The 22,655-nt window shown below is 38.4% G+C and overlaps 1 non-coding gene across 1 annotated transcript; it reads right to left on the reverse strand.

The window, feature by feature from the left end:
• Positions 1-558: 558 nt before the first annotated feature.
• LOC122039249 lies at positions 559-664 on the reverse strand. The gene has a single exon (XR_006128114.1). It is a non-coding gene; the product is annotated as a small nucleolar RNA R71 (small nucleolar RNA).
• Positions 665-22,655: the final 21,991 nt, after the last annotated feature.

Consider the following 22,655-nt stretch of genomic DNA (forward strand, 5'->3'; position numbering starts at 1 on the left):
ACAAATTCAATTCTACATTTTTGATTCTTTTTTTTTCTGTTGAATTGTCATTTGCCATCTTGTTCTTGTGTATGCGAAGATCTAACTTTGCAGGGAAATTCTTTCCTTTTGACCCTGAGATTGACAGAACTTTCCACAAAAGAAGAATTCTGCAAAGGCAAATTGAAGAACAGGAACATTTGAACATGGCGAATAGACCACTCAAGGATTATGCAGCACCTTATGCAAGAGGTTTTCGATCTAGTATTTCAAGACCTTCAGTGGAAGCTAATAACTTTGAGATCAAACCCGCAATTATATCTATGGTGCAGCAGAACCAATTTGGTGGAGGACCTCATGAAGACCCAAATCAACACTTAGAGGTCTTTTATGAAATATGTGGTACCATGAAAATGAATGGAGTTCCTTCAGACGCAGTTAGATTATTATTATTTGGGTTTTCTTTAAGAGATAGGGCAAAGCAATGGCTAAATTCTTTAGCCCCTAATAGCATCACCACTTGGGAGCAGTGTGAGCAACAATTTCTTGATAAATTCTATCCACCAAGCAAAACAGCTCATATGAGGAATTTAATTGCAAGCTTCAAGCAGACTGACTCAGAATATCTTTTTGAAGCATGGGATAGATATAATAGTATGGTCAGACAATGCCCACATCATGGGTTGGAAAGATGGTTAGTGTTGCACACTTTTTATAATTGTATCAACTATCATACCAAAGTGTCCCTTGATTCAGCTGCTGGAGGGGCACTTATGAACAAAAGTTTAGATGAAGCTGAAGAAATTATTGACAGTGTAGCACAAAATCATCATCAATGGGCAAATGAGAGAAGTGGTGGCTATTCTTCTGTAAACCCAACAATTAAAGCATCAGGGAAGTTTGATGTAGATGCAGTCACTCTTTTGTCTGCAAAATTGGACGCTCTTAAAAAGAAATTTGAGAATATGGGGACTAGTGCTAATATGGACAATGCTATTGGTACATCTTGTGAAGTATGTGGGAGTTCAGAGCACTCAAATGACTCATGTCCATTGGGAGCTATCACTGCACAAATCAATCAACTGGAACAATGTGATGCAATCATGAGTTACAATCAAAGGCAGAACAACCCATACTCAAATACTTATAACCCTGGATGGAAGAGCCATCCCAATTTTTCTTACAGAAATAATCAAGATCAAGGACCATCTATGGGGGCAAGGCCAAATTTTCAAGCTGGGCAACAAAATTTTCAACATCCATCTTCTCAAGGCTTACCAAAGTCAAATATTGAAAAGATGCTTGAAGAAATTATCTCAAGTCAGAATGAAATGAAGCAAGATTTAGCAAGGCTCATTCAGAGAATGGATAATTCTGAAAAGCATCAAAAGATCCAGGATAGTCAAATTGCCCAACTAGCTTCCTCATCATCCAGAGCGCCAGGTCAACTTCCAGGAAAACCTGATGTGAATCCTATGGAGCATTGCAATAGAATTGAGCTTAGGAGCGGACGGACCTTGGGAGACCCCCAAGTGACTGCTCCAAAAGGGATACAAAAAGAAGAAGAGCTCTCTCCTCTTATACCAAATCAGATTCAAGCTAATGAGGAGAGTACCATTGAGGTTGAAGAGACTCTTCCACTGAACCATCAGAGCAAAGCTGTCCCTTTTCCTCAGAGACTTACAATGCTCAAGAAAGATGAAGAATTTGGCAAGTTTTTAGAAAAGGTTAAGGAAATTTGTGTAGAGGTACCTCTTATTGATGCTATTCTTCAAATGCCTAGATTTTCCAAATTCTTGAAGGATCTCATGTCAAACAAGAGAAGAAGAGGAGAGGTTGAGACCATCGCGCTTAGTGAGGAATGTAGCGCTATTTTTGAGAACACTTCCCCAAAACTAAAGGACTCAGGGAGCTTTTATATTCCTTGCAGCATAGGAAAAGAATTTTTTGAAAAAGCTTTTTGTGATTTGGGGGCAAGTGTTAGCCTCATTCCCTATTCAATTTGTAATAAATTAGGTCTCAAAAACATTAAACTTACTACTATGGCACTTCAACTTGCCGATCATTCCTGCAGGTACCCTTTGGGTATTATAGAAGATGTGCCAGTAAAGGTGGATGGGAATGTTATTCCCACAGATTTTGTCGTGTTGGACATGGAAGAGGACCCTAGGATTCCTATCATATTAGGAAGACCTTTCCTTGCTACAGCTGGAGCTATAATTGATGTCAAAAATCATAAGCTTTCTTTGGTAATTGGTAAGGAAAGGTTGGAATATGATTTGTCTAATATCTCTAACCATGTCTCGTCTCTTTTAAGTGCTTGTAGCAGGACAAGCATTTATAAACTTGAGGAATAGAATTTCCATCCTCATGGAAGGCCACCAAACGAAGGAGACAATGTGGTGGAAGATGTTGGGAGAAGATCTCCCAACAAAAATGAAAAGTATATCTGTCCTCCAAGGGCGAGGAAAAGAAGTGAATGATCAAGTTTGGTCGAGCTAAAGACCTTAAACAAGCGCTTCTTGGGAGGCAACCCAAGGGTTCTTTTAGTTAGTTTTGAGTTGTATTTTAATTTCTTTTGGTTTGATGCATTTTTTTTTTTGATTTTGTTTTCAGGTTAGGGGCAAAACAGAGCCCGGCCGTGTGCTATACACGGCCGGGCGAAAGTTGCAGAGAAGGGAAGTGCTTGGGCCGTGTCATCCAGACACGGCCGTGTAGGATTTCCTGAGGAGAAAAGGGTCTAGGCCGTGTCTCAAACACGGCCGTGTAAAGAATCCAGTGAAGGAAGAGGGGGAGGCCGTGTTGATCTGCGCGGCCGTGCGAGGAAACCAGTGAAGGAAGAGGGGGAGGCCGTGTAGATCTGCACGGCCCGTGTAGAGGAGCTATTAAAGTCTTCCTTCCACCTCACACGGCCAGATCTTGGTCGTGTCCTTCACACCCCCAACTCTCCAAAACATCTTTTTCTCTCCAAATCTCTTAAAAACTCCTCTCTAATCTCTCAAGATCTCTTAGATCCGGATTCTCCTCCTCACTTTTCATTCTCCTAACCTAAGATCTTTGCTCTTTGAAGTTTTGTTCTTTGTGTTTCATTCTTCCAACCCTAGATAATTCTTCCCCTATCTAAACTCATCAAGATGTCCAACATTTTGAAGAAACTTCGCAAAAGAGGTGGTGGATCCAGTGGGGACAAAGAGGAAGAGCCATCAAGGGACAAAGGAAAACAACCAGTGAAAGGAAAAGGCAAAAGGACTTCACGCAACGAAGGTAATGACAATGAATTCAATATTGTGTTTAGAAATGATGATCAAGTAACTAGATTTGCAATTCTTGTCAATAGAAAGATAGTGTGTACTAGATATATGGACCCAACTGTTCTTGATACGCTTGGAATTAGGGAAGATATAGATTTGATGATTGGGTTTTTGGATTGGAGTGATATTATGTACACACATTTGCCTACATATCCTCGTCTTGTTTTGGAATTTTTAAGTTCAGTGGATGTCCATTTTACTAATGAAGATGATTATTTTGGAAAAATCTCATTTAGACTAATGAATCAAGAATTTCTATGGACATTTAGTGACTTCAATTCTTGTTTTGGATTAACCACCGGTAGCCCTCGTAGGTTTGATCCAAGGTTTAATTGGAATCATTTTTGGAATGCAATAACCGGGTTAGATCAACCTTATGAGCCTTCAAGAGCTAAGGCCTCTAATATGCAAAACCTCATCTTTAGGTATCTACATAGAGTCATGAGTAAAACTATTTTTGGTAGGGGAGAGAGTGATGGGGTAGTTAAAAAGATAGAGCTTTATGCTTTATGGGCTATGCTTTATAAGGTTGAATTTGATTCTGGTTTTCATTTTGTTCAAACCCTATTAAGATCTGCTAGGGCATCATTGGGATCAATTGTTTTTGGTGGTTTGATTACCCGAATAGCTTATAATTTAAATCTTGATGTTGATGGGTTGGAAATAATTCATGGTAATGACATGATTGGCATTGATGCATGTCTTGCTATGAAAATGATCGTTCGGGATGAGAATGGTTTCGCGTTTCCTAGGAGGAGTGGTTCTCCTTTACCCCTTCCTTTTCCTGAACGAACTACTATTCTTAACCCAGCTAATTGGGTAATTTCTGAGTTAGATTTTGAGGATAACCCTTCTATACCTGGAGACACTGAGCCACATCATGAGCCCTCGTCATTTGGACGCCCGCAGCCTTCTAGTTTTATAGAGCCGGCTAGGCATTCTTTTGCATATGGCACGGGATCGTCTAGGTTTCATTTTTCAGATTTTCGTACGTCTCTAGAATCACTTCATGAGAAGCAAGATGCCCAACGAAAAATGTTGGAGGGTCGCTTCTCTTTATCTGATGATCAGTTTAGGGAGGTACAAAATCATTTTCAGTTTACGAGGAATTTTCAAGGTCAAGTGGCTGAGTTTGTGCAGGATTATGATACTGATCAGGCTAGGATGAGAGATTGTATGCAAAGCATGACACTTACTAGCCAACAAGTAGATGCTTTATATGAGTATCATAGATCCTTGGGTGAGATTCCAGGTTTTCCTAATTTTCCTATTGGCCAACCACGTCGTAGACCCCCTTTTCCTCGTCCACCTCCACCTCCTCCACCATATTGATTTCATCGGGACGATGAAAAGTTTAAGTCTGGGGGGGTGTCATGTACTGTTTAGTTTGGTTTTCAGTTTTTAGTTTTTTTTGCTAGTTTTTTATGTTGGTTCTTATTTTCATTGCTTGTTGCTTTATTTTGCTTGTTTTTGAAATAATCATGGCAAAAAAAAATTTTTTTTGAGAACATCAAATCTTTACTTATATGCTTTCTTGGATTCAAGTGAATTGTTAGCACGATTATTGTCTTGATTCATGATGTTCGAATGATGCTAGTAGTAAACTTTGTGTAGTTCTTTTTTCTATCTTGGGAAACATTAATAAGCTAAGAATCTTATGGTGATGAGTTCTAGTTTTGGTTCAACCTTAAGGATTTTATCTTCACTACACTTGTGCTTGATGCTTGAATAGTTGATGTCATTGAAATAGTCATGATTCATCTTGTTTGCTTAGTACTTGGTTTCCATGGTGATTTCTCAACTTTCATTTTGGTTACTGGATGAGGCTCAAATCATTAAAGCTCATTTGGAAAAATCAAAATATCCCAACATGTGTGCTAAAAGTACATTTGTGAATAAGTTTTGCACAATGCAAACACTTATAAAAAAAAAAGGATATAAAAAATAGTTGTCATGAGTGGAATCTAGCAAGTCACCCCTTTGAGACCGAGTTAGGTTACTGGGGAAATGACCGCTTAGCTTCTCTTGAGATTGAGCACACCTTTGAGACCTTGGGTTAGTTGAGAAATATGAACCAAGTGAATGGTGAGTAAGTGCCTATCACTGGTTACTTGTCTTTCACTGGAAACATTAGGAATTCAAATTTGATGACGACTTGACTAGGACATGGATTGAAACTTGAAGGGTGTTGAGTTACTTTTACACTGTGCACAAGATTCTTATGCTTGAACCATACTTTACTTGTTTTCATGATCATGCTTGTTAATGAAACTTTTTGATAGAATTAGGAAAGTGCACTAGGTTTTATGAATGTGTTGTAGGACATATGAATTTAGACTGCAGCATTTTGATTGAGGACAAGCAAAGGTTTAAGTCTGGGGGTGTGATGTGCGTGGATTATATACTCTTTTATGCATGTTTTTACGCACATTTACATACTTTGAGCATGCTTGATCTATGCATTTTTATACTTCCAGCTTTCCTTTTAGCATATTTACTCTTTTGGTTCGGAGTTCTGCTTTTTGTACATTTTCTGTACACAGGAGTCGAAATTGGTGAAGATTATGCGTCCTCGGGCAAGCTTGGAAGTAATTGAAGGGAGAGAGCATCAAGGCCGTGTTCCACACATGGCCGTGTAGTCTTAACAGGAAGGGAAGAGGACATGGCCGTGTGAATCCCACACGGCCGTGTCTTGATTTGAAGAAATCAGAGCAGAAGCCTTACATGGCCGTGTGGATCTACACAGCCGTGTGAGGTTTCCAGAGACCAAGCAGGTGTTGGTCGTGTGCACCACACGGCCGTGTAGCATTTCTAGAGAGCAGAAGGGCCTAGGCCGTGTACACCACACGGCCGTGCAGCATTGGCAGAGAGGGAACTGGACATGGCCGTGTGAATCTCACACGGCCGTGTCGTGGGACCGTGTGGCGCCCGATTTCCTCCTCTATTTAAACCTTCCTTCATGAATTGAAAGGGGATCTCTCCCCCTTTTGGGAGAAGGCAAAATTTGGTGGTTTCCTCCCATTCTTGGGAGGATTTCTGGGCGATTCTAAGGGAGTTATTGACGATTTCGACTCGGGAGCGAGGATTGGATCCGAAGACGAGGCTTTCTTTATAGATAAGTTTTCTCTTTCCCCCTCTTCTTGGTTTCTTGGATTGGGGATTTAAGAAATGCTTGTAATATTTATTTCTTCGGGTTTTCTTCCTCGATTCATGGAGTAGATCTTGTATTCTAGGATTAAGGGAGTATTTGTATGATGGATTGATGTAATTTCTCATGGATTTGTTATTTTCTTGTTTCAATGACATTGTCTTGCTTGTATCAATTAGATCTTGAATGATTAATGGTGATTTGTGCTTAATTCTCATTCTTGATTGATTGTTTGGATTTCTTGTGGACTTTGTAGAGATAAACTCTCACTCGATCATCCGAGGGATCCACGTGACAGGTGCAAGCCCGTGTAAGGACGTTTGAGAGATAATCTTGAAGAGGAAATAGGAATATTCAAGAGAGTAGGATGGATTTTGTGATTAGTTTCTTGTATCTTGATAGATTAATAAGTTGTGGGCTTCTATGTTGATATCCGAGGAAGGCATAGTGATAGGTGCGCTTCTGTGTAAGGACAACGTAGGTTCACATCTAATTGATCATATTTAGATACATTTCTCAGTCCTTAGCCGATTATCTATTGCAAGAGAGAACCGGAAACTTTCTACAAGTGTTTGACAATTGAGGGAAAAGAATTGGTGAACCATTTACATTCAAGAAATCTTACAAAGAAACCGAAACTCCTAGAATCTCCCTTTATCATAACCCAAAACACTAAACTCTTGTTTGTTGATCTTTAATATTAGATTTGTTTACCCTTACTTTGCATTTGAAACGATTGGATAGTTGTTTAGCTAATTCGCATTGAGACATTTCTAGTGCTTATTCCAGTCCCTGTGGATACGATAATCTTTTATATTACTTGCGACATTTCCGTACACTTGCGGAGCGTGACTACATGTCTCGTTAGGGTTTAAGGGTTTCGGCCATGATGAGTTTTAGGGTCTAAGAAAGCTTAAAATCAAATCTAACATGCTCATGATTTCCTTAGGATATGATATGAAGTTAGCTTGATATTCTTATGCTTGTATGTTGTTTAGAACTTAGTTTCATGCTCCTCAAGTTTCGGCCATAACCAAGTTAAAAGACCTAGGAAGCTTAGAACATAAACTAAACATGCTCATAAGGTCCTTTATGATAAGTGTTATGAAGTTGGTTTAGGGTTCATATGCTTTTATGTTGCTTGTAACCTAGGACAATATCTTGTATGTTTCGGCCCTCCATGGAATTAGGGTTAGAGACCCAATTATGATTTTACTATGTGTCTCACATGTTATGATATGAATTAGGAGATGCTAGTTAATGTTTTCCATGCATGATTATGTTCCCTATGATATATTATATGCTTATTTATGTATGCTTATGAACCATGCATGATAATGACTCTTATGATGTGTTATATGCTCAAGTATACATGCTTTATGATATGACAAGTAATATGCTCATTTATGTATGCTTATGAACCATGTATGATAATGACCCTTATGATGTGTTATATGCTCAAGTATGCATGCTTTATGATATGACAAGTAATATGCTCATTTATGTATGCTTATGAACCATGCATGATGATGACTCTTATGATGTGCTACATGCTCAAGTATGCATGCTTTATGATATGACAAGTAAAAGGCCTAAGAGTTGCTTCCCTATTAGTTGAGACTAAGAGCACTCTTCATGATATGATAAAAATATGATATGCTATGTTATGACATGAACCATGATATGCTATTTTACTTTGTATGGCTTGTACCAGGGATGGGCTCCTAAGCGCCCCTAGGTCGATGGTCTATGAAACGGGCCTAGTAAAAAGGGATGGGCTCCTTAGTACGCCCCTAGGTCGACGGTCGTAGTACGGGCCTAATTCCCTAGTAGGTTCAGGACTAGCTACCCCGTCCTAGGGATTGCACGCATTTATGTTATATGGTACATAGCCGGGCTCCCCTCATGTTGAGATTATGTTTAAGTATTATATGATATGTTTTTAAAAGACATCTTGCACATGACATGACGCATGTTTTCAAAAGACATTTGCATATACCTTTATGATATGATATGACATGATGCTATGTTATGATATGATATGGTATGACCTGATACTCTTTTATTTTATGATATGATATGATATGTTATGATGCTCTTTTACATGATATGATGTTTAGATGATTATGTCTCCATGCTACATGCTTATGTGATTATGCTATGATATATGGTTTTTGTGAGTAGGAAAGGATCTTACTAAGCCTGTGTGCTTATAGCTTACTTTCCTTGTACCACAGATAAAGGTAAAGGATGGATAAACTAAAGGAGCAGTAGGAGGGGCAAGAGATGTGTGTGGTGGTGGCTCGGCTAAGAAAAAAAAAAGAGACCTGCTTATGTTATTTTATGTTGACATGAACTATGTTTACTTATGTTAATGTTTTGCATGATTACTTAGCACTTATGCAAGCTTATGTTAGAAATTGATATCATACTTCTTAAGTTGAAAATTATGCTCACATGACTATAAATGTGTAGATAGTTAATTATTGTGGTTAAAAGAAAAGAAATTAAAAATATACAAATACATACTTCCGCTACTTAGAAATAGATTTATATGCATGTATGTTTCCCGTAAGTAACCCCGCCACCCAGCAGGTGGAGGGCGGGCGTTACAACCACCCCCTAGGACCTAGGGTTACCGGCCCCTAAGATTTTTCTCCACCTAGGGTTACCACCCCCTAGGACCTAAGGTTACCCCCCCCCCCCCCTCTTTAGGATTTTCACCACCTAGGATTACCACCCCCTAGGACCTAAGGTTGCCGCCCCTTAGGGTTTTCCTCCACCTAGGGTTACCACCACCTAGGACCTAAGGTTACCACCCCTTAGGATTTTCACCTTGCCTAACCGCAGCTAGGACTTTTGCCTAATAACACTTAGGACTTTCCTGCAATCTCCATCAGACATGTTAGATCACAAATAAGCTTAACTTTGATTCCTTTGCCATTATCAAAACTTGGGTTCGATCGTCGGATGCTTCCCGCACCAACAGGCAGAAGTGGGAAATCCAAGTAGGTTATTGTTGACTGGACACTTGGTGTTAAAAGTCCTGGTAAGTGAAGTCAGACAGAAGGAAAATCCTAGTGAGTGAAGCTAGGTAAAGGCCCTGGTGAGTGAAGCCAGGCAAAAGAAAAGTCTTGTGAGTAAAACCAAGTAGTAAGAAAAACATGGCAAGTGAAGTCAGGTGAAAAACCTAGTAAGTGAAGCTAGGCAGATAGAAATCCTAGTAAGTGAAGGCAGGTGAAAGCCCTAGTGAGTGAAGCTAGGCAGTAAGAATGTCCTGGTGAGTGAAGCTAGGCAATGAAAATTCAACTGAGTCAAGGATGATCGGACATCTGGTGATTGGAAGTCCAAGTAGCTTAAAGGATCGACTGGATGCTTAGCACATGGAGAAAAGTTCAAGTGTGATAAGGGATTGACCGAACACTTGATGAAGAAGTATCAATAGGTCAAGGTTGACCGGATGCTAGGCATCGAGGAGTCTCAACAGGTCAAAATTGATTGGATGTTGAGTTTGGAAATCCTAGACCTAAGTTAGGTAAGTTAGGGTTGGTCAATCGATCAGGTGATCAATTGAACTAAAGCTCAATTGATCAGTTAATCGATTGGGAGTGTACTGCGAGTGAAAGCAGCCCAATCGATTAGCCGATCGATTAGGGAGACCTTCTCGCGAGCACAGAAAGGTTCCCAATTGATTGGGTCACGCCAATCGATTAACCAATCGATTGGGGATGAATTTCTCATAGGAATGCGAGGAAGCCTGAATTGATTGGTCAATCGATTCAAGGCCTTTCCAGCGAGAGCACAGAGGTGCTCTGAATTGATCAGTCAATTGATTCAAGCCTCCCCAATCGATTGGGATATAACCGTTGCACAGGATACAAGTTTTTGATAGTTGGGATCGCTGGGATCTGACTTGGCAATCGATTGGGAGGAGGCCCAATCGATTAGCAACCCTAGATCGCGAAATATAAAGGCGCCAGTGAGTTTAAATGAGTGCTTACACGAAGATCTTCTCCACCGAGCTCACGATTCTTCTGCCAGTTCTTGGAGCATATTAGGGACAAGTGTTGCATCACTTCCAAGATTCAAGAGGCATCGACAAGCTACACGAGATCGAACAAGAAAGGTTAGTTATTATATTGTTTACATTTACTTCTTGTTTCGAGTTGTATGCTTGTGTGAGTTTGTACGAGGTATCTCCACATCCGGATTGTTCCGAGAAGGAGTGTTTTTCTTAGTGGAGAGTGCTCGTGTGTGTGGATCCTTGGATTAGTCACCTCTTCTTAAGGTGGATACCAAGTAAATCCTGGTGTCGGTGTTGTGAGCTCGCTGTGAGGTTTTTCGCTGCAACATCATCATTTATGAAGCAAGCAAACGAGCATGACAAGAAATTCACCCCCCCCCTCTAGCTCCTGAAGTGACCTAACAAGTGGTATCCAAGTGAGGCCGCTCTTTACCGAACTCATCGTTGGAAGGGCAACGAGCTAGAGGTTGAATAAGTTGAAGCCCCAAATTTCAACAAGTCAAAGACTTCACCAAGCCGAGCTCAACTTCAAAATGGATTTCCGAGATGAACTTAGATATGACACAAGGATGCCTCCACCATTCACATCAACGAGCTTCGATTCTTGGAAATCAATGATCAAAAATTTTCTTATGATGGAAATAGAGCAATGATTTGCTCTAATGGAAGGTTTTCAAGCTCCAAGAGATTCAAAAGGAAAACTCATCAAGAGGAGCAAATGGAGTCAAGAGCAAGTCCAAAGATATGAGGTCAATGATAAAGTTTCCAAGCTTTTGGTCAATTTATTGCCTAGCGACATCTCAAACAAGATAGAAGAATTTGAAGATGCCAAGGAGCTTTGGAGTAAATTGATAAAGATTCATGAAAAACCCTCTACTACACCAAATCAAGACAAATCCAAAGAGGGCAACTCATTGGATCAAGAAAAAGAGAAGTCCGAAGTTGAGAGATGCTCAACATCGGAAGAAAAAGATCAAGAAGCCTCATCCTCAATGGAGTGCAACGAAAAAGGCAAAGAGGGATCATACTCTTTGTTTCATGTGTAAGAGGATGAAGATGAAGAGGCATGCACCTCTAGGATTGGAGGGGAGCGTCATTTATTGACATCGAAGCAAGAAGTTTCTACTTCCGGGTCAAATGGAGAGGAAGAGTATGCCACCTCCACAAGTCAAGAAAAATTAAATGGAGGATCATGTGCTACACCTACAAGCAAAGGTATAATAATTTCAATTGTAAATAATAAAAGTCTTATCATTTGTTTTGAGTGTAGGAAACATGAACACTATAAGAGCAAGTGTCCCAAATTGGCCAAGAAAAAGGGCCAAGTGGCACCAAAAGAAAAGGAGAAGCCCAAGAATGTCGGCCCCATGGCACGCAAGGCCAATGAGCACATTGTGTGCTTCTTGTACAAACAAAATGGACATTACCATAGCCAATATCCAAAGGGGAAGAAACCGACCAAGCTCAAAGGAGGAAGCTCGAGTCAAGGGGGAGCTTCTAAGAGGAAATCCAAGGTATCATTTATTGAGTCAATTCTTTTGAGTAATGATAGAAAGCATGCTAGAAATAATTTATATCATTTCAATGCTATTTATCATGAAAATAGAAGGCATGATAGGATCAAATAAAAATACGTAGCTCTTCATGCCAAGACTACCTCACTTAAGGTTAGGAACGTAGGTAACAATCTAGGCAAAAATTCTAAGAATCTTAGATCTACGCCTAGAAAAATAAATGCTCAAGGACTAAATGAAAAATCAAAATCTAAGGATTTAAGGATAGAAAATCAAGCCTTGAGGTCAAGGATTGATAAATTGGAAAAGATCCTAAAAAGAATGAAAAATATCCTTAAGGAGTCAAATGAGCAAAACATAGGTTTAGGACATCAATAGTCATCCAATGGCCATAGAGCTTTGGGATACAAACCTAAGGTTAAGAAGGATGTGACCTCTTATCATAGGGTTCCGTGTAGCTATGGAACCAACCCTAGGTCTAGGGGTCAAGTCAAAGATATAAGGAAAGTTATCCCTAGAAGTATTTTTACCAAGACCAATATAACTAAGGCTTCTAAGAAGGCTAAGAAAGTCACCAAAAAGATCATAAGGGAAGCTATCCCTTGAGTTGACCTAAGTGAGTTAAGTGTGACCAAGGCTTCTAAGAAGCCTAGAAAGGTTATTAGAAAGGTATTTATGGCAATTATCCCAGTGAGTATCTAGAACACTCAAGGAGCACCAATATATTTTGGGTTCCTAAGAGTATATTCTCTACACCTTAGATGGGTTAGAGAGTATCAACTCAAATTGGAGGGTAGTTAACCCAACCTTGATGAAGTTGATGTTGGTGTAGTGAGCACCAGATGATCGAACCTGAGTTTTGATTATGGCAAAGGGCTCAAAGTTAAGCTATGGTGTTATCTAACAAGGTTCATGGAGCTTGCAGGAAAGTCCTAAGTGATACTTAGGCAAAAGTCCTAGCTGCGGCTAGGCAGGTAAAAACCCTAGGGGGTGGTAACCCTAGGTCCTAGGGGGTGGTAACCCTAGGTGGAGGAAAACCCTAAGGGGCGGTAACCTTAGGTCCTAGGGGGTGGTAACCCTAGGTGGAGGAAAACCCTAAGGGGCGGTAACCTTAGGTCCTAGGGGGTGGTAACCCTAGGTGGAGGAAAATCCTAAGGGGCGGCAACCTTAGGTCTTAGGGGGCGGTAACCCTAGGTGGAGGAAAACCCTAAGGGGCGGAAACCTTAGGTCCTAGGGGGCGGTAACCCTAGGTGGAGGAAAAACCCTAGGGGGTGGTAACCCTAGGTCCTAGGGGGTGGTAACCCTAGGCGGAAAGTCCAGTCGGTTTAGAGGACCGGACTGGCATCAGGTAATCTCTCCTGAGGGGAGTAGGTGAGGACGCGTTCCCCGTAGAGGGAACAGTAGGCGTCGGGTCGACCTAGGGTTTCCGGTTGGAAATCCGAAGTCAGACTCGGACAGTCCGAAGACTGTCAGTTATTACTTACTGTGTTTTATCAGATTCTAACACTGTCTTGCAGGGTATTTTTGCTCGGACTAACCTTTGTTTGCAGGTGAGGAACCTGCTGGAAAAAGGTGGTCCGGGCGCCCGGGACCAAGTTTTATCCCCTGCGCGACTTCGCCACGTGGAGCATCCTGGTTGGTTGGCCATGTCACACTCCAGGCACCCGGAAAGGATCCAGGCGCCCTGAATGTCATATAAAAAGAGGGTTGAGGTGCAGCTTTAGAAGAACAATTGAACAAGCCTTCCTTCTGCTGTGTGCTGCTCAAGAAACGACTCTAAAGTGTTGTTACAGTCGCCGACGACCTAAAGCTTCAGTTATTATTTTGTTGTCGGTATTATTTCAATTCCAGTTATACTTATTTCCGTGTACTTATTTACGATATTATAGTTGTTGCCCACCGGAAGCGATCAAGGATCGCATGCCTTCGAGTAGGAGTCGCCTTAGGCTCCGAACGAAGTAATTCCCTGTGTCTCTGTGTTTGACTGTCTTTATTCCGCTGCTTATTACTCTATTAGTTTCACGTACGATTACGATTTCGAAAAACGAAATAGCCACGAGCGCTATTCACCCCCCCCCTCTAGCGCTTTCGATCCATCAATTGGTATCAGAGCGGGGTCGCTTTGAATTGGTGCAACCACCATTCAAGCATTTTTTGTGGCTTTGTCGTTTATATAGGTTAAAAATGCTTTGTCGATTTACGATTTACGCCTTTCATTTTTTCCCTCTAAAACTGTTTTTGAAAAATTAATTTTCATCTTTTCACCATTGGTTGGAATTAACAAAATATTACATTTTCAAAAATTTGTAGTAATCTTTTTTTAATATTATTTTAATAATATTTTATTATTTTTTTCTCAATTCCTGAATTGCTATTTTTATTTCTCTCCCGCACTACTAATCCAATACTAAGTCTTGGAACAAGTTTTATTGTGTTTATTTTGCGAGATTGTCTTTCTAAGATGACCCATCAAGAAGGCTACAACACTGCTCGCCCACCGCTCTTCTCCGGAGATAATTTTGGAGATTGGAAGGGTCGGATGGAGGCGTATCTCCAGACTCACTTTGAAGTCTGGATGATCGTCAAAATCGGGCTTCAACTGCCAACTAACGGCGCCGGCAAGCCACTACCGTACGAGAACAGGGACGCGAACCTTATCAAAAAGGTAGAAGCAAACGCAAAAGCAACGTATACACTTCAGTGTGGCTTAACGAATAAGGAGCTGAATCGCGCCGGCCCATTCTCAAGTGCCAAGGAGCTGTGGGAGAATCTGATTGAGTTACACGAAGGTATTCCTGATACAAAAATAGGTAACCATGTTTTAATAAAGAAATTGTTTGAGCAGACTAATACTAGTCCGGCCGAGGAAGGTGTTGCGTTATTTGCAGGAACAAGCAAGACGAAGAAAGCACTGAAGGCAACATGGTCCGAGTCATCAGATGAATCCGAATCGGACGAAGAAGAGCAAGCGAGCCTTTTCTCTCTACCAGTACGAGCACATGTTGCTGAAACTGAGTCCAAGTTCGAGCCCGATTCAGAAACCGAGAGTGAATCAGACACCGAGTCCGAGCGAAGCCACGGATCCGTATCCGTTTCTGAAGGACCCAAAACCACTGTAAGTGCTCTAATTTCAAGTATTAGCTTAGATGATTCAGAAAATTTAATTCCTTACTTATTAAAGAAGTTGGCTAAATCCAACGTCCGGGTTAAGTCGCTCCAAAAGGAGGTAACAGCCCTTAAGGAAGCGACTGACTTGAGTGCTTTAACTGAGCCAGTTCAAATTGGAAATTCGACTCAAGTCCAACAACTTGAGGAAGAAAATTCTAATTTGAAAACTCAAATTAAAGAACTCAAAAACACGTTGGAATGGTTCACCTTGGGTTCCAAGAATTTGGATCTAATTCTTGGAAAACAACGAGCCATTTACAACAAATCTGGACTTGGATTTAAGACCAAAACAAAATATAAATCATATCTGTCTCTAGTTAATAGAAATAATAGAAACATAATTCAAGCATGGGTCCCCAAGTCCAAATTGATTAATCAAGTTGGACTTGGTCAATATTGGATCCCGAAGGATAAAATACATTATCTCAATAGACCTTATCGAGGCTATGATCCAAGGGGAGCTAAAACAATTCAAATTCGAAATTAATTATTAATTATTCAAAATTCAAATTCGAAATTAACTATTCAAAATTCAAATTCGAAATTAATTATTAAAATTCAAAATTCAAATTCAAAATTAATTATTATTCAAAATTCAAATTCAAAATTAATTAATAATTATTCAAAATTCAAATTCGAAATTAATTATTAAAATTCAAAATTCAAATTCTAAATTAATTATTAAAATTCAAAATTCAAAATTCAAAATTCAAAATTCAACATTCGAAATCAATTATTAAAATTTAATTTCAAAAATTCAAAATTAATTCAAAAATCCAAAAATCAAAATAGAAGGAGGGTCCAGAACAGCTGGCAACTCCGAAATCTATTTACCCGACTGGGTAACCGAACTTAATCTACCCGAAATTGGTAAACAAGAGTAGATTACCCGACAGGGTAAGTAAGGATAGATTAAAAGGGTTAGATTTAACTTGAAACACAGTACTGGAGAAGTTTTTTGGATGATAATAAGTTAGGAAAGCTTGGGCATCGCATGTCTAGGAAGATATGGCTTCGACCTGGTGCCTTTGGCCAAGTGGAACTGACCGAAGCTACCCTTAAATGGATCCTAACTAGTTAGACCAAGGTTTAGTATTAAGTTCAATGGGTAGGACTATTTGGAAAACCTCGAAGGCATGGTTACTTTAATGAGTTCCTTGTGACTCACCATAGCCCAGAAGTTTATCCAAAGAATGCTTACTTGTTGAACCCAAAGCTAAACCTGTTAGGTTTTTCGGGCCGCGAAAACCGCTTTTCGCGTCGCGGAAACCCCGAATCACCCAAGGCCAACGGATCCGTGCAAGGAAAAAAACCGAACGATAAATACGAGTACGAGTTTAAAAACCTTTTAGATCTACTCTTAGATCTACATGTAAAGAACTTTACCTTCGATGCGTGCCCTTTTTCGTATCCCGCTCGTCCAAGATTCGTCGGATCTCGAAAGTATCAAGGATAGATACTTCTCTATATGTATCCACACGAACACACTAGGTGGAGATGACCAAAACAAGGTGTGCTAGCACCTTTGGATGGTTCGGCCAAGAGAGGAGAGGGAGAGCAAAATTGGAGCAAGGAAGAAGATGAAGGAATGAATGAGATTAATTCCAAAATGAAACTTATCTCTCCCATTCATGTGGCCGGCCACATTAAGAGTATGAGTAACTCCCATGGAATGCCAAGAGTCACAACTCTTGGTAACTCCCATGAGGTGGCATTCCACATAAGCAACCATGATGATGTGGAGCATTATCATTGGTCCACATCTTGCCCACTCACCAATGAGGTGGCATAAAGTCAAGTCAAACTTGACTCTTCATCTTTCTCTCAAGTCAAGTCAAACTTGACTTAATCTCTCTCATGGTTGATCTAATCCAACCATTTAATTCAAGCCAATTTAATATACTGAATCTAATTCATTTAATTAAATTGATTTAATGAGTCATAATCCAAATTAGGCTCATTAAACACATGAATCAACTTGAGTCTAACTCAATTAGCCCAATTAGGATTACTCTTAATCCAATTTGATTCATCAAATGAATCTAATCCTCTTGGTTCATCATATGAACCTAATTTCCATCTAAATGTCCTTAGTGTGTGACCCTATAGGTTCTTGTAACGTTGGCAATGCCCCTAAAACCATTTAGAGGCATAAGTAATGAGCGATATCTAGCAACACATCATTACTACCCAATGTTACAAGAATGTTGAGATCCAACATCACCTTGTGACTACTAATTGTGACTCCTCACAATATGCGACATTGTCCTTCTATCCTAGACACCTAGATTGATCAATGTGAGGCATAGACCGTGTCATCCTCTAATCAATCTAAATCTTGAACTCTAAGTAGACTCACTCGATCAAATGAGCTCAACATCTAATGTTGACTCATTTGGGCATGGCCATGCACTTAGTGGTCTCACTCTATCAAGAATACCGATGTCGCTCCCGTCATATGGGAGGGATAGATCCCATCTACATCACTCACATCCCTCTACATAATTCATTATATACCCAGTAATCGCCTTTATAGTCCACCCAGTTACGGGTGACGGTTGACGAAACCAAAGTACATAACTCCTTATGTGGGGATCCATGGTGACTTCAGGTCCAAGGACTAATAGTCATACTAATAGCCACATGAGAAAGTATATGACACTCATATAACGATCTATGATACTTTCTCATGGCGGGTCATTCAGTATACATTCTCCAATGCATACCCATGTATCAACTTGATATCTCCATATCCATGACTTGTGAGATCAAGTCATCGAGTTGATCTACATGCTAGTCTTATTGCATTAACATTGTCCCTGAATGTTAATACTCGACTAGAAATGATTTAGAGTAGTGTTCCCTATATCATCTCACTATCGATTCAACTAATCGATTGATATAGGTATGAACCTTCTACTCAAGGACGCTATTATACTTAGTCTATTTGGCACTAATACAAATAAGTATAATAACCAAATAAATGCCTTTATTAATATACAAGAATATGATACAATGAGTCCATACAATCATCAAATGATTGGCTCTAGGGCTCTAACTAACAAAACCTGAATCTAACACAAAGTTAAACATAATCCTAAAATTGAACCTCAATTCATCTCACAAAGATTATAGAATTCCCTGATTGAAAATTTAGATCAGGTGAGATGACTAAGGAATTTAAAATTAATTGAAAAATTCGTTAAAAATCATTTTAAAAATTAATTGAAAAATTCGTTAAAAATCATTTTAAAAATTATTTAAAAAATTCTTTAAAATTCATTTCAAAATTATTTGAAAAATTCTTTAAAAAACATTTCAAAATTATTTAAAAATTCTTTAAAATTCATTTCAAAATTATTTGAAAAATTCTTTAAAAAACATTTCAAAATTATTTGAAAAATTCTTTAAAAATCATTTTAAAAAATTATTTGAGAAATCTTTTCAAAATCTTTAAAACTTAATTCTTTTAAAATTTATTTGAGAAATCTTTTCAAAATCATTTCAAAATCTTTAAAACTTAATTCTTTTAAAATTTATTTGAGAAATCTTTTCAAAATCATTTCAAAATCTTTAAAACTTAATTTCAAAATTCATTTTAAAATTTATTTGAGAAATCTTTTCAAAATCATTTCAAAATCTTTAAAACTTAATTTCAAAATTCTTTTAAAATTTATTTGAGAAATCTTTTCAAAATCTTTAAAACTTAATTCTTTTAAAATTTATTTGAGAAATCTTTTCAAAATCATTTCAAAATCTTTAAAACTTAATTTCAAAATTCTTTTAAAATTTATTTGAGAAATCTTTTCAAAATCATTTCAAAATCTTTAAAACTTAATTTCAAAATTCTTTTAAAATTTATGTGAGAAATCTTTTCAAAATCATTTCAAAATCTTTAAAACTTAATTTCAAAATTCTTTTAAAAATCACTTGAAAAATCTTTTCAAAATCATTTGAAAAATCCCTTGAAAAATTAATTTCAAAATTATTTCAAAAATTATTTGAAAAATCATTTGAAATATCCTCTGAATTCAAAATCCTTTTCAGAATTTATTAAATTCTTTGAAATTCTAAACTCAATTAATTTTTAAAATCTTCAAAATAATGGTCACCTATTTGGAATTCTAACTGATATTCTCAATGTTGTAAATTAAAGTAAACTCCATCTCACACTCACTCATATGCTAAACATGCTTGTTAATCTAGAATGAGTGAGATGGAAAATTAGGAAAATATTTTTTAACCTCTCATGCTTGGACTCCTGAACTCAAAGAATTTATTAAGGCATTTATTAAGGGGAAGTGATTTTAAATTGGTTTTAAAATTAGTTTTTCGTTAAAATAAAATTTTAACTTAACCTCAAAATTAAAAACTAATTTTTACTTATCTTCAAAAATTAAGGTTATTCTTAACTTAACCTTAAAATTGAAATTATTTATGACCTGGCTTTTAAATTATAACTCTTCTAGAATGTTTTCAAAGCTAAGCCTTTATGTAAAACCTCTTTAAGCTAAGTACTTTATCAAGTCTTCTTTAACTAAGCTTAGTTAGACTATATTCTAAACTTAGCTATCCGGCAAAGTGCTTTCTCAACGCAATCATTTTTAAGCTGAAAACATAGCTAAGCATTCCAAATTTAGCTAAGTGTTTTTTTTCAAAACAAGTTTTTTTTAAAAAGCTAAGTATTTTTAAGACTAAATACGTGACAAAACTATTATTTTCAAAAGCCTTATAAATCAAGCTAAGCACTTAATCAAATCTTTCTTTATCAAAGTCTAAGTACTTAAGTATGCTACCCTTTAGGGGGAGCTTAAAATTAAATAGACTATTTCTCTCTTTTGTTAATTCTTTTTGATTTATGTCAAAGGGGGAGAGAAAAGTCAAAGTTAAGAAATCAAGAAACTTTAAACATAATGAAAGGGGGAGCATAAACTTTAAATTGCATTGATGCTCATGGTTAACTTCCATTATTTATTCAACTATTTAATGTTATGTTTTACTTAACTTTGAACCAAGGTTGCAATAATCAAAAAGGGGGAGATTGTTGGTGCAGTGAGCACCAGATGATCGAACCTGAGTTTTGATTATGGCAAAGGGCTCAAAGTTAAGTTATGGTGTTATCTAACAAGGTTCATGGAGCTTGCAGGAAAGTCCTAAGTGATACTTAGGCAAAAGTCCTAGTTGCGGCTAGGCAGGTAAAAACCCTAGGGGGTGGTAACCCTAGGTCCTAGGGGGTGGTAACCCTAGGTGGAGGAAAACCCTAAGGGATGGTAACCTTAGGTCCTAGGGGGTGGTAACCCTAGGTGGAGGAAAACCCTAAGGGGCGGCAACCTTAGGTCCTAGGGGGCGGTAACCCTAGGTGGAGGAAAACTCTAAGGGGCGGAAACCTTAGGTCCTAGGGGGCAGTAACCCTAGGTGGAGGAAAAACCCTAGGGGGCGGTAACCCTAGGTCCTAGGGGGTGGTAACCCTAGGCGGAAAGTCCAGTCGGTTTGGAGGACCGGACTGGCATCAGGTAATCTCTCCTGAAGGGAGTAGGTGAGGACGCGTTCCCCGTAGAGGGAACAGTAGGCGTCGGGTCGACCTAGGGTTTCCGGTTGGGAATCCGAAGTCAGACTCGGACAGTCCGAAGACTGTCAGTTATTACTTACTGTGTTTTATCAGATTCTAACACTGTCTTGCAGGGTATTTTTGCTCGGACTAACCTTTGTTTGCAGGTGAGGAACCTACTGGAAAAAGGTGGTCCGGGCGCCCGGGATGGATCCGGGCGCCCGGAGGTCGGGCGCCCGGAACAGGTCCAGGAGCCCGGGACCAAGTTTTATCCCCTGCGCGACTTCGCCACGTGGAGCATCATGGTTGGTTGGCCACGTCACACTCCAGGTGCCCGGAAAGGATCCAGGCGCCCTGAACGTCATATAAAAAGAGGGTTGAGGTGCATCTTCAGAAGAACAATTGAACAAGCCTTCCTTCTGTTGTGTGCTGCTCAAGAAACGACTCTAAAGTGCTGTTACAGTCGCCGACGACCTAAAGCTTCAGTTATTATTTTGTTGTCGGTATTATTTCAATTCCAGTTGTACTTATTTCCGTGTACTTATTCACGATATTATAGTTGTTGCCCACCGGAAGCGATCACGGATCGCGGGCCTTCGAGTAGGAGTCGCCTTAGGCTCTGAACGAAGTAATTCCCTGTGTCTCTGTGTTTGACTTTCTTTATTCCGCTGCTTATTACTCTATTAGTTTCACGTACGATTTATGATTTTGAAAAACGAAATAGCCACGAGCGCTATTCACCCCCCCCCCCCTCTAGCGCTTTCGATCCATCAGTTGACACTTGAAGAGTATTTTTCAAGGTAGTTATTACTCCTTGAAAATAAAAAGGATTGAGTGATTACTCTTTGTAAGAGTAAATGTGCCAAAAGTTGAGGAATTGGACTTAATTTAAATTGACACAAATAAGGAGAAGCAAAATAAATGTCAAGTTGGGAGTTTGACATTTTTTTAGGAAAATAGGGGCAATCTAGGATGATTTCATTTAATTTAGCAAAGATTTAGAGATACTTAGATAGATAATCTAGGTATACTTATTTTTGCTAATTTACTATGATTGTTTGCCCATCATATGCCATGACATTATATTTTGCATTCATGCTTATTATGAAAAATAAACAAAAATGTCATGTCATATTATACATACATCATATAGCAATAGTATATTTTCTTTTGAAAATTATTCTTTTTAATGTGTGCCATAAATCATCATATATTATTTTAAATTCCTTGTAATTAAGGACAATGACATTTACCAACAAATGGTAAAGAATTTTATCAACAAGTAACATCCTAGGTGGATGTTCATATATTAAAATGTCTAGATAGATTTGCATAATCTCTAGTTTAGGGTAAAATCAAAATCTACATCTCACAAAGATTGTAAGTTGACTTATATGTGTTTTAGTGCACAGTAGATACAAGTGGGATGTTAAGATGATGAACAAAACTTAAGATGTTGATTTAGTGCATATTTTTGAATTTTTGATTTCATCAAAACACATAACTATGTGTTATCCAATTATTGTGAAAGCTAATGTACAAGTTATGTGCATTGAGCCCAAAGAACATGGTTGAAAATTTGTTTTGAAAATTATTTTAAATATACTTTAGAAAATCTTGGTGAAGGCTATCTTTTAATAGTAATCATCATTGAAATGTGAAACACAAACTAGAAGAAAACATTGAAGTTTTAAAGAGTTTTCAAGTTTATGTTAATCTTTGAAAATATGAAGTATTTTCTTAGAAAATTATTTTTTCTTGATAGTATATGTCTTAAATAAAGTCTACAAGAATTTTCATAATTTTTAGAATTTTATAGATTTATTTAGGAGTTTCTGAATTTTGACTGAAATTTGATTTCAGGAAATCAGAAACCTAATCGATTAGTCGATCGATTGGAAAGGCTCGATCGATCAGCTAATCGATGGAGATGGATTTTTCGTGAGCAGAGCCTCACGAAATC

This window comes from Zingiber officinale, chromosome 1A (assembly GCF_018446385.1).
Source record: "Zingiber officinale cultivar Zhangliang chromosome 1A, Zo_v1.1, whole genome shotgun sequence".
NCBI classification, from domain to species: Eukaryota; Viridiplantae; Streptophyta; class Magnoliopsida; order Zingiberales; family Zingiberaceae; genus Zingiber; species Zingiber officinale.